Source organism: Tiliqua scincoides, chromosome 8 (assembly GCF_035046505.1).
Source record: "Tiliqua scincoides isolate rTilSci1 chromosome 8, rTilSci1.hap2, whole genome shotgun sequence".
NCBI lineage: Eukaryota > Metazoa > Chordata > Lepidosauria > Squamata > Scincidae > Tiliqua > Tiliqua scincoides.
In genome coordinates, this window is record NC_089828.1 from 54,317,872 (window position 1) to 54,328,466 (window position 10,595).

Below are 10,595 nucleotides of genomic sequence, written 5' to 3' on the forward strand. Positions count from 1 at the left end.
GTAAAAAGGCCTTCTCTGATGCCCTAAGAGGATGGGCCGGATTGTACGGAAGTAGCCGATCCCTAAGGACCGCCTTATGACAAGGAATGACAAGGAAACCAGCCTTCCTGAAACTGAAATTCGCAGACCCCTTCATTTATTCCATACCTTGTATCAAATCTGTGGGACACAGAGCGGGACCTTCTCTAGCGTGGCCCAAGCTAAGGCAAAAAAAAAAAATCAGACATTGATTTTGTTTTAAGTGGATCTCTGAATATTGTATATTGTGAGTCCATATTTGATTAATTCAGTGATGTGTTTATCTGAGTGTCTTTTATTTCGTGGGGATATTTTGGTGGATACTAGGCCCTGTTGTCTGCCCAAAAGTGTGATGAATAAAGCCAGGCCTTTCCTGATGTAGAGGAAGTGAGCCTGCCAGTTTCCATTTGCCCTGAAGAGGTTTACAGACTGTAAACCTACACGTGGTGTCTTTATGACCAATAGCCTTCTTTCCTCCTTGATTCTCCAGCAGTCATTTTTTTTTCCCCCAATGAGGATATAAGTTTCCAAAAAAGGAAGTGTAGCCTTGCGTCTCCCACGGCTTGAATAAATGTGGAGACAAACCCAAATGTTTAACCTTCACCCTGACATTTACATTTCTGAGCTGAGACATTCATCCATCAGTAACGTCCTGTACAGTTGGCATTTCATCATCCTTTGTACCATAATAATGAAAATTAATTTTTTTTCAACTGTTTGCTGGGGGCTAGGCTTCACTGCATCGGTGTGGATTCTACCTGAGAATGCTACTGAATGAAACAACCCACTGAAGCGAACGCAACAGCCCTCCAAAACTATGGTATTCCAGGATCTATGGCCTCTGGATATACATTGATTTAGCAATCATAACAACCATTGCTCAACTGATCCACTGTGAATTCAACTAATCCTCTTTTAAAGATCTCTTACTCAGTGGCCATTAGTGTGTCTAGTGGCGGTGAGTTCCACAAACTCTGCACCTCCTTGCAGAGCAGCACACAGCCCTTCCTGAACAGTGGCTTTTACTTGTTTGCTTCAGCCTTGCTTCCTCCTTAGCTGCCTGCAACTGCAGCAGCAGTAATTGGTTTTAAACATCTCCTTGGTTATGGTGTTGGTGGAAACCGTTGACAGGAGAAGCAATTTACTTATGAAAGCCAGGGAGCGGGAAGTGTGCGGCAGAGCTTCCAGCTCATTCTGAGATGAGAAAATCACATCCTGCTCTTAGTGGCACTTACTTCCAAGTAAGCAGACTTGGGAGGGGAGTGCTAGCTTCTCTCAGTCTGTGTCCTCCAGCACCCTACGTTCGATCACAGAGCTCTAGAAAAAAGGTTGGCAGCCTTTTTGGGGAAAGGGACTGGGTGTTGATGATGTCGTAACCAAACTTCTGGGTTGCATACCGGAGGGGGGGTCCATGGGGTCAAGTGACCCTGAGCGGCACATCTGGGGGTTTGCGGTGCCCCCCTGCGATACTGCTCCACCCACTGGTCATGCCCACTGCCTCCCTGTCCAGAAAAATGTCACTTCTGGTTTCTCCAAGGAAACTGGATTTTTTTTGACCCTCTGAAGGGCTTCTGAGGGTTGGAGAGGCCATGCCTGGCCTCCCCCTCCCTCCGAAGACTTCCAGATGGAGGCAGCAAGTGTAATGGTGGGGGAGGGAGGGTGTAGCAATTCATGGTTGTGGTCCTGGGCAGCACCAGAGCAAAGATCAACAACAACACTTGGGATTGGGCTGTTTAATGTAACATGAGATACATTCAGCTAGCCTATGGGAAAGATAATGGCATGGAGCAGGGTTTCCCAGACTGTGGGTCACAACCCACTGGTGGTTTGTGAGTTCACGTACAGTGGGTCACAACCTGGGCCTTCCCACCTTCCCTTGCTCCGGTTTAGCTCCAAGGAGCCATTCCGGAAGCCAAATTGCTCACTGAGAGGGTGAGGAAGCCTCTTCTGGGTTGCGCCAGGCTGGCGATCCACTCTGCTGGCCTCAGAATGGCCCGCAGAAACCTTGGAAAGCCACTTCAGTTTTCCTTTGACCAAAACTGACTTTCCAAGACTTCTGCTAGGACCATTCTGAGGCCTGCAGAGTGGGTTGCCAGCTTCGTGCAACCCATAAGAGCCTCTCCAGCCTCGCGGCAAATCAATCCTGCATGGCACTCTTTCTCTCCCCCTTCCCCAGGACAAGGTGGGTTGTGGTACCAAGAAGATTGGGAACTGCCGGCCTAGATCAGGGGTTAGCAACCTTGTTCTTTAAAGGGGCCAGATGTTTGACGGTGACGTCATCACATCATCGCTGATCTTCTGGGGTGCCAAGCACCTAGAATTGACCCACATGGAGCATGGCGTGGGAGGCTATACCTCCTGCCTAGTTTTCTGCATGCCAGATGTGGAATGGTGGAGCCGCCTGTCATGTTAATTCTTGGACATTTTTTGGAACATGGTACACAATTCCTTTTCCCAACATACTGCTTAGAGTAGGGGTTCTCAAACCTTTAGCACCGGGACCCACTTTTTAGAATGAGAATCTGTCAGGACTCACCAGGAGTGATGTCATGACTGGAAGTGACACCATCAAGCAGGAAAATTTTTTAACAATCCTATGCTGCAATCCTACCCAAGGGTAAGTCCCATTTACTGTCATTGTTAAAAGCATACACATAGTAGCCAGTTAAAAGTACAGATCTGTGACATTTCCCCAAATGCAGTCACATACCAGAGTAGCACAGTTTGAGAAACACCGGCTTAGAGTGACTGCTCTCTTGGGCAAATGTGACAGTTTCCTTGCTTTGTAGGTCATTGAGACTTTCCTGGCTGTTTTATTTTGGATCTGTTGTTGTCGTTAGGGTTTATTTTAATGAATTTTTCCAAGAAGCTAGCAAGTCAATATTTGGTTGTTTTCTGAGACAGCCTGGAGAAGTTCAAAGCCTGCTTCCTTGCTACCCCTTGGATAATCTTCGTTTCAGGCAATTAACTAGCGATAATGTTTTGGCAGAAGATGGCATGTCACAGACGCTTCTTGGAAGAGCAAAAGCCCCCCCCCCCCCCCAGCTCGACTGGTGTTTCCAAGCTGCAAAGGAACTGTGTGGCAAACAGATGGCGCAGGCAGCCTTAGCAAGAGAGCTGCTGGCAAAAGCCAGCTCTGATTTTCATTCAGGAAGAGAATGGGAGGCACTTTGTGCATCTCGGTGTCAATTGGCACAGTGAATCCCAAGATCCTTTTTTTGATGGGGCTGCTGTGTGTTGTCAAGGAGGGAGAGAGCAATCTGTTAAATTACTCACAGGTAATGTTTTTCCAAGATATGGTTACAACCAACAATATTCTCCCACTGGCAAAGTGCCTTCTCTCTTTATTTCTTACATTGATTCTCTTGTCTTCGCCCCCAGGAGCTCAGGTGCGGTATAGGCTGCACCCTCTGTCCATTTTATCCTCACAACAACCCTGCAAGGTAGGTTAAGATGAAAAGTTACAGGCCCAAGGTCATGCAGTGAATTTCATGGAGGGATGAGATTCCCCCCCCCTTTTCTTTTGCTCTCTCAGCTCCCAGGTCTCTATCAATTCCAAACTGACTGGAAAAGGGGAAATGGGTATTAGAGCTTCCAGCTTTGCAAGTTCCACGCTGCACAGAGCTCAGCTTGGGCGTCAAAGCCTCCCACCCAATTTGCCGCGCATCAGACAGCCAATGGCAAACCTGCCTGCCCTGCCTCGTGGAGTCTCAGTGCAAGTGGCGTCACTAGGGTTTGCATCACCCCGTGTGAGAGGCCAGTGTGTCGCCCGCACGATGGACCTCCTCTTATGCAGTGAGTGGGGAAATGACCTAGGTAGTGGGCAGGGTGATGTATCCTCACCCTGCCCCCACTAGTGTTTTGGCTACTCCTTTTAATAGAACACAGATATTTCAACATGTTTTTTTTTTATTGTATTCTGCTGTAAATTACATATCGAATGGTATATAACTTGATGGTATTATTCTTGCAAACTACGATTTTGGCAATTTTGGTCACTTGTGCACTTCACCCCCCACCCCAGTGCACGTCACCCGGTGTGGCCTACACCCCCCACACCCCCTTAGCGACACAACTGCCCAGTGTTGCTGGCACCACTTCCCAGAAAAAAAAAAACCTGTCACTGTGTTATGGGCTGGAGACTGAGGGCCGGGTAACTTCAGATGGCAGGTCAGAGCCAGCCCACGGGCTGTAGGTTGCTAACCTCTGGGTGAATAGATACCATAATGAGATACCAAACAGCGCATAATATATTCCATTTGATCAAGCATTTAAAGAGCAGAGTCTGATGAGTCAATTTTTCTAGGGCAGCTAGTTGCTGTATCTGAGTGTGCCAATGGTGTTATTACCCTGGCTCAGGGACCTTCAATTGCTGTGCAATCTTGATGTGACCATATGGACGACTGCATCGAGGTTTAAATATTTATATGCCACGGTGCTCTACTGATGCGCTCTTATGTAACAGTAGAGACATCACGCAAAATGATTTTGATAGAACTGCATGTACGATTGCGTCAAGTTTTGCATTTCTGCACAATGGAAGACACCGGAAAAACCCTCGGTGGAAGAATGGTGGGTAAAAATTTTGGACTTAGCAGAGATGCACAAACTGGTGACCTCGCTTAAAGAAAAAGCAGGAACTTTTGTAGAAAATTGGAAACCACTCACCGACTTTCTGCATATGAAGGGGAAAAAATGAGAATGATTTGTGGATTTGATGAATAAGAATAGTGGGGGGAAACGAAAAGAGATAATAAGTATAAAAAAGCTCTGATGAAGATCTGAATTATATCATTTGAAGTATTGAATAGTGTAGGGATATAAGTAAATATGGTACACTTCTTCATATACTTTGCCCTTAAATCAGAACCTTTCAAACTCCAGCCCGGGGGCCAGATCCGGGATTTGGAATAACCCCTTGGCCAAGTGATTGGAGCTTACCATTCCACTGGGTCACCACATGACTTCTACTGAGATTGGGAGATGCTGTGGGCAATTGGGTCTGCCCGGACACCCTGTTGCAGACTGCTAGGAGGCCAGGCAACAGATGTGACTGCCCAGAGTGTCCCCAATCTCAGTAGAAGTCACGCAGCAACCAGGCAGAACAGTAAGATGTCAAACAGGGACCGGTTTTTTGTAACGCAGCAGTCGCGAGTTTGGTGACTGCTGCCGTAGATAGTTTATGTTTATGCATTGTCTGTTATTAATTTTGAAATAAATACATTTTAAAAAAGTTTTGTATTTTGGCAGCTTTATCCATGCGCTCGTGTGCTGTGGTCATGTAGAGAAAGGCAAAAATGGACCCTAAACTAGAAAAGTACAAGAGGAAGCTGGTGCCAGGCTGCATAGGGCTTTCCAGGTTAAAATTAGTACCTATGAATCTTGCTTGGAAGTCAAATGGTTGGTAACCTTCAGTCTCGAAAGACTATGGTATAAGCCTACAGCACCCAGTGTTCCCAGGCGATCTCCCATCCAAGTACCAACCAGGCCTGACCCTGCTTAGCTTCCAAGATCAGACAAGATGGGGCATGTGCAGGGTAACAGTTGCTACATTGCTTGCAAGTCAGCGTCATTGCTTTTTAACGCTGGTGAAACCTGTGCCACGCTCCACACCCCCAGTCAGTAATCTACCTGCTAAATTTGGTACTAATGGTTTGTTCTAAAGGCAGCTCCATGCAGAGTGCATCACAGTATTCTAGATGGGATAAATGCAGAAGGGAGTGAGATCAAGAACATGCATGCACATGCTCACACCCACACCTATCTGCTCAGTTGAATTCTGGACAGTTCAGGTGCAACACAACCAGTTGCTACAGTGACCAGCGTCACAGGCCAAGCCTTCCACGTAGATGGCAACATTCTGCCTCCGGCTCCCAGGGGAATGGTGGTTCATGTACAACTCTTCTGGCTGAGTTGCCTCTCCATAAATGGTATATCTCTGGCAGGGTCTCGATGCTGAAAGCAGCTTTGGTTCTGGTCCAGCTGTCCAGAGTTAAAAGCAACCGAGAACCACTTCACTTTGTTTCAGATCTAGGGCATCTTTCAATAAATAGGTCCTTACTAGTTTCAGTCTTAATTTGGCGGGTTGGCAGGTCCCAATTTGTTAAAAGTATGTTCAACATCCAATAAAAAGTGTTTATACTTTAAAACCACATTGATTTAATTGTATATTGTTTGGCTGCAACTGTTACCCTGCACATGCCTGATCTTGTCTGATCTCGGAAGCTAAGCAGGGTCAGGCCTGGTTAGAACTTGGATGGGAGACCACTTGGGAATACCGGGTGCTATAGGCTTATATCATAGTCTTTCAAGACTGAAGGTTGCCAACCATACCATTGATCAATGAGATCTGTGTATGTTTGTAGGTTAATAAAAACAAAACCCAGGTATTGTAAAGCGGGGGGAGAGACAGACAGTCTCTCTCTGGAGAGATGTACCTTCCCACACACATAAACAAACCGGAATGCCTCTTCTAAGAAGACGCCTGCTAGGACTCCCATGCACAGATGCCAAGTATCATTCCTTTCCTGGTCTGAACTCTGACATAAGAAATAGATACAGGATGAACTCCAGAAGTTTCTCGGTAGTACAGAGGTGCTTTGCATGTGTTCAGAGGTACATTATTATGTTAGCAGAGACTGTAGTTCAGTGGCAGAGTGCATAGATTATATGCGGAAAGCCTCAGCTCATCTCTGCCATCTACTGTTAAAAGAATCAGACTCTTGAGAGCTGCTGCAAGTCAGGGCCAGGCAGATTGAGGGTCTGGCTCCACAGAAAGCAGTTTTACATGCTAAGATTGAGCAGGGGCCATTGCACCAAGGTGGAGTCCATGATCTGCATGCAGAAGGCCCTAGGTTCATATTCCCAGTTAGCCCATTTCTGCCCAGCCCACAGGTGCACACATTTGATCCCTGTTGTGTATATGCAATGCTGGGCAGAAATGGGAACTCGCATGGAAGGAAGGGCCCCTACCTGATGTCCTGGGGAGCTGCTCCAGTCAGAAAATTATTAATAGCATTCATTATTATTGTTTATATATTAATATAAATAATATGTTTTATTATTAATAATTAATAATAACAATTATTAATCTTGTCAAATATCTGTATACAGCTTTTCAACATGGATGTTTACAAAACAGTGTTCACAGGAAAAGGAATGAGAAAATGTCTCCCTGTCCCAAATGGTGTCACAGTCCTTAAGAAAGGTAAAAAAGAAAAGACACCAGAACTCCATAACTGTTATTATAACAATACCTGTTGTTATAACTGAAAAAGACACGATGCTGGAATGAAGAGGGACAATTGTTCTTCCCCTGCTAAACACATGAGAAACAGTGGCGTACCTGAGTGGGGGGCAAGCGGGACAAATGCCCTGGGTGCCAGGCTTTGGGGGTGGTGGCATGCTGCTGTTCATTCTCCCCACAGCACCAACCCTGTGGCATTCAGTTGGCCACCAATAGTGCACTGATCTGAGGGCTGCTCCCTGGGGCCTCCCCCCATTTGCGTTCTGAGGGCCAGGGAAGCAGTGGACTGTTTCTCTGGCCCTCTGAACAACTTTGGGGGGGGAAGGCAGTGGCGTGGGGGATGACATCTAGGTGGGGGTGGCAACCCTGGAGGTGTGGCCATGGGAGCCACAGCGGCTAGGAACGCCACTGCTTAAAAACATGGCTTTAAAGGAAGCTCTTTGCCCTGGTGGCAGGGATTAGGCAAGACTAGGCAAGGGGTCCACTAGCCGTGACTCAGGGTCTGTGTTCATTATTCATCCAGGCATTTATTTCCCTTTCAGGCAACAATCCTACCCACTCTTTCCTGGGAGTAAACCCATTGACTATAATGGAACTTACTTCTGAGTAGACATGCATAGGATTGGGCTCTCAGTCCCTAAAGCCCCCAAGGCAGCTGCCAACACAATGAAAAACAATTTCAAGAAAACCAATCAATAGAAGCTTCAGTCCAGTACAAACCAGCATAAACATCCACTGGAAATTCCTGCATTGGGGGGGGGGGTGTCTAGAATCATCAGGTCCCAGAGCCGATCACCTGTTGCTGGCCTCCCCTTCGGGGCAGGGAACTGCCTTCTCCCTCCCACCATGCGCTCTGATGCTCTCAGCTCCCCCACATGGCTTCCTTCACGCACCACAGAGTCGGTGAGCCGTTGCAGGCCAGGTCCTGGACGCCGCGCCTTCCTCACACTCACCTGCTGGAGCGGTGATGGGAGAAAGAGCACTCTGTGTACGCTCAGGAGCCCCCTCCCCTTCTTCCTTATGACGCACTTGGTGCAAATCTTGACCGGTGGGGGGGGGGTGAACCCAGCTCCTACAATGTCCTAGCCCCCTTTTGTCCACCCCTCCCCAGAGGCAGGTGCAAGCCAGCCACTCCCATCACAAAAGTGCATTGTTACCAAATAGTCTTTCTTCCCCCCCTTAAAAGGCAGGCAGGGCCAGATCTCCTGACGTCAATGTGGGGGAGGGCTGGGAAGCTGGCTGCAAAGGGAGGCGTGCAGATTGCAACAGCAGCCAGATCGAGGGAGGAAGAGGAGAAGGTGCAGCAGCAGTACCTGAGCATCCCCCCCTTTGCACCAGGAGGAGGACAAGGGGGGGACACACCTCTTTTCATTCATTCATCTCTTTTGGAAAGGGCTCCTGTCCTGCACCATGAGCTGCTCCGAAGAGGCGATCAAGGAGAAATTGCTGTGGAACGTGAAGAAGGAGGTAACGTGTGGATGCGTGGATGCGTGTCATGGGTGGGGAAGCGTCCACCCAAGGAGAAACCCCCCCCCCCACTCTCATCACAGCACGATCCTGTGCACCTTGACTCAGAAGTAGGAGCCCACGGGGTGCCATGCACCTTGCTCTCCCAGAAGCGTGCTTTTCAGGCTGTAGTCTCACCGGTCGAGCTGGTGTCATGCAGGTCCCGTGGAGTTCAGTGAGAGTGGCAGAGGTGACTTCTGAGCAAGCACGCTTCCTTGGCATGTGAATGGTCATGATGTCCCCTTTCCCCAAGCAGATCTCCTCCCCCCCCCTCCTAGACATCCACTAGGTATATTTGGGGGTCTCTGTTTCAGGGTCCTGCCCTAAGGAAGCAAGAAGCGGGTGAGAATTCTGCCTTATTTCAGAATTTTACAAGCGCAGGGTGGCTCATCCCTTAGCTACACCTTCCGCCCGCCCCCCCCTTATATACTTTTTCTCTAAGTCCAGAATTGGGACAGGATGGAAGGAGGAAAGAAGTTTTTCTGCGCTAAGCAGATAGTGAAGAGAAGGCACTCTGCATGAGCTCAGAGGCCCCTTTGTCTCCTGGTAGGACTGAGCCATATGGATATGGGAAATGGGTGCTGGTTGTTAGGGAAGCCCAGGAAGAACTACCTGTTTTAAGACTGTTGTGTTTGCGTGTACACTTGGAGGAGGGGCAGGATGTAGATCTTATTCCTAAGGATACTTATGTTGGAGCAATCCCTACTGATCTGAATGAGTCAGGTCCAGAACCACATACTTTTATGGATTCCTTGCTTGGCTCTGGAAGCTGTTTGGTCTTCCCACGCTGTTTAGTGTCGTAATTGTTGTGTCTCTGGACATGTGTAAAGAGTTGCCCTTCCCTGCCCTGGGAAATGCACAGCTAACTCTGGGTAGGTTTAAAATTTGAGCCTGGGCTCAGATTTGAAATCTGTCTCCAGGGTTTGGGATTTGTGATGGGCAAGAGTGTCTCTGGACATGTGCAGAGTGTCTCCGCCGAGGGACCAGTTGTTTGCAGCTACGCTTCTGGATTAGCCTGATGAAGGATTGTGGAGTCAGACGGTGTGATTATGAGGTTGTCCTGACCCCCCTGGCAATGTTTAGGTGAAAAAATTAAGTACTGCCCTTAAGGTTCCCTTCCCAGGCCCCTTGGCTGGGGGATTTTAGTGGGTATAAACCCTTTATTTAAAGAGCAACACGACAGAGTTATGTGGGAACCACAAGTCTGGCAGAAGCTTGTGTGAACTCAAGTCCACTTTGTCAGGTGTGTGAAGTGCTAATCCCCAACTAGCAGATATTTAATCGCGGTGGGGGGGATCAGAGGAGAAGGAAGGGGGCAAGCCCCCCACCAGACAAGTAGCTTGTCTCCCTACCCTCCATAGCTGAATCATAAACTGGGAATTGGAATAAGCCTGCAATTCTAAAAAATGCGTACTTGAGAGTTAATTCTGTTGTAATCAATAGGGACATAATCAATACAGCTTGCTACAAGGAAAGGATTTGTAGGGTAGGAGCATTAATGTGAAATATATTGTTTCTGAAAAAAGAAATAGGGCATGCAGGGCAAGCTTTGCCCACCCCCACTTTGCCCCTTTTCTGCCTCCCCCATATATGTAGTTTGGTCCTGGCACTGAGCACAGCCTGTGATCTTTGCAAAGATTCAAAAGATGTTTACTGCAAAGGACGCATTGCTACTCCCCTTCAGGGCACATAGAGGGAAACAATCTGGGCTCCTGGGTAAAGGGAGGTGACAGAGAATCTAGTCTTGGGGTTGGATCTAGACTGGTTCCTCTCAATGCTGTCTTTCTCTTGCTTCCCCCCCAGCACTCCCCAGTTTGCAGCGTTC